Source organism: Arachis stenosperma, chromosome 2 (genome assembly GCF_014773155.1).
Source record: "Arachis stenosperma cultivar V10309 chromosome 2, arast.V10309.gnm1.PFL2, whole genome shotgun sequence".
Classification (NCBI taxonomy): domain Eukaryota; kingdom Viridiplantae; phylum Streptophyta; class Magnoliopsida; order Fabales; family Fabaceae; genus Arachis; species Arachis stenosperma.
The window spans coordinates 28,341,331-28,343,663 of NC_080378.1; the positions used below are offsets into that span (position 1 = coordinate 28,341,331).

Below are 2,333 nucleotides of genomic sequence, written 5' to 3' on the forward strand. Positions count from 1 at the left end.
CAGTTCACCTCCATCAACATCAATCACAGCCTTTGCTGTGGCTAGGAAGGGTCTGCCAAGGATGATGGATTCATCCATGCACTTCCCAGTCTCTAGGACTATGAAATCAGTAGGGATGTAATGGTCTTCAACTTTTACCAAAACATTCTCTACAAGTCCATGAGCTTGTTTCTTTGAATTGTCTGCCATCTCTAGTGAGATTCTTGCAGCTTGTACCTCAAAGATCCCTAGCTTCTCTATTACAGAGAGAGGCATGAGGTTTACACTTGACCCTAAGTCACACAGAGCCTTCTTGAAGGTCATGGTGCCTATGGTACAAGGTATTGAAAACTTCCCAGGATCTTGTTTCTTTTGAGGTAATTTCTGCCTAGACAAGTCATCCAGTTCTTTGGTGAGCAAAGGGGGTTCATCCTCCCAAGTCTCATTTCCAAATAACTTGTCATTTAGCTTCATGATTGCTCCAAGGTATTTAGCAACTTGCTCTTCAGTGACAAACTCATCCTCTTCAGAGGAAGAATACTCATCAGAGCTCATGAAAGGCAGAAGTAAGTCCAATGGAATCTCTATGGTCTCATTTTGAGCCTCAGATTCCCATGGTTCCTCATTGGGGAACTCAGAGGAGGCTAGTGCACGCCCATTGAGGTCTTCCTCAGTGGCGTCCACTTCCTCTCTTTCCTCTCCAAATTCGGCCATGTTGATGGCCTTGCACTCTCCTTTTGGATTTTCTTCTGTATTACTTGGAAGAGTACTTGGAGGGAGTTCAGTAATTTTCTTACTCAGCTGTCCCACTTGTGCCTCCGAATTCCTAATGGAGGACCTTGTTTCAGTCATGAAACTTTGAGTGATTTTGATTAGATCAGAGACCATGGTTGCTAAGTCAGAGGGGTTCTGCTTAGAATCCTCTGTCTGTTGCTGAGAAGATGATGGAAAAGGCTTGCCATTGCTAAACCTGTTTCTTCCACCATTGTTGTTATTGAATCCTTGTTGAGGTCTCTCTTGATTCTTCCAAGAGAAATTTGGGTGATTTCTCCATGAAGAATTATAGGTGTTTCCATAGGGTTCTCCTAAGTAATTCACCTCTTCCATTGAAGGGTTCTCAGGATCATAAGCTTCTTCTTCAGATGAAGCATCCTTAGTACTGCTTGGTGCATTTTGCATTCCAGACAGACTTTGAGAAATCAAATTGACTTGTTGAGTCAATATCTTGTTCTGAGCCAGTATGGCATTCAGAGCATCAATCTCAAGAACTCATTTCTTCTGACTTGTCCCATTGTTCACAGGATTCCTTTCAGAAGTGTACATGAATTGGTTATTTGCAACCATTTTAATGAGCTCTTGAGCTTCTGTAGGCGTCTTCTTCAGATGAAGAGATCCTCCAACAGAGCTATCCAAAGACATCTTGGATAGTTCAGAGAGACCATCATAGAAAATACCTATGATGCTCCATTCAGAAAGCATGTCAGAAGGACATTTTCTGATTAATTGTTTGTATCTTTCCCAAGCTTCATAGAGGGATTCACCATCCTTCTGTCTGAAGGTTTGGACTTCCACTCTAAGCTTACTCCATTTTTGAGGTGGAAAGAATTTTGCCAAGAAGGCATTGACTAGCTTTTCCCAAGAGTCCAGGCTTTCCTTAGGTTGTGAGTCCAACCATATTCTAGCTCTGTCTCTTACAGCAAAAGGGAATAGCATCAGTCTGTAGACCTCAGGGTCAACCCCATTAGTCTTGACTGTGTTACAGATTTGCAAGAACTCAGCTAAAAACTGATGAGGATCTTCCAATGGAAGTCCATGGAACTTGCAATTCTGTTGCATTAGAGAAACTAATTGAGGCTTAAGCTCAAAGTTGTTTGCTCCAATGGCAGGGATAGAGATGCTTCTCCCATAGAAATTGGGAGTAGGTGCAGTAAAGTCACCCAGCACCTTCCTTGCATTGTTGGCATTGTTGTTGTTTTCGGCTGCCATGTCTTCTCCTTCTTTGAAGAATTCGGTTAGGTCCTCTACAGAGAGTTGTGCCTTAGCTTCTCTTAGCTTTCGCTTCAAGGTCCTTTCAGGTTCAGGGTCAGCTTCAACAAGAATGCCTTTGTCTCTGCTCCTGCTCATATGAAAGAGAAGAGAACAAGAAAAGGTGGAATCCTCTATGTCACAGTATAGAGATTCCTTGAGGTGTCAGAAGAAAAGAAAAATAGAAGAAAGAGGTAGAAGAATTCGAACTTGGTTAGATAGAGTTCGAATGGTGCATTAAGAAGGAGTTATACTCCATAAATAGAAGGATGTGAAAAGAGGGGAAGAGAATTTTCGAAAATTAATTAAAAAGATGTCAAAAACATTTT

At 41.8% G+C, this 2,333-nt stretch overlaps 1 non-coding gene across 1 annotated transcript; it reads left to right on the forward strand.

Moving 5' to 3' along the window:
- The first annotated feature begins 1,452 nt into the window (after positions 1-1,452).
- LOC130964209 (small nucleolar RNA R71) lies at positions 1,453-1,560 on the forward strand. The gene has a single exon (XR_009080312.1). It is a non-coding gene; the product is annotated as a small nucleolar RNA R71 (small nucleolar RNA).
- The last annotated feature ends 773 nt before the right edge of the window (positions 1,561-2,333 follow it).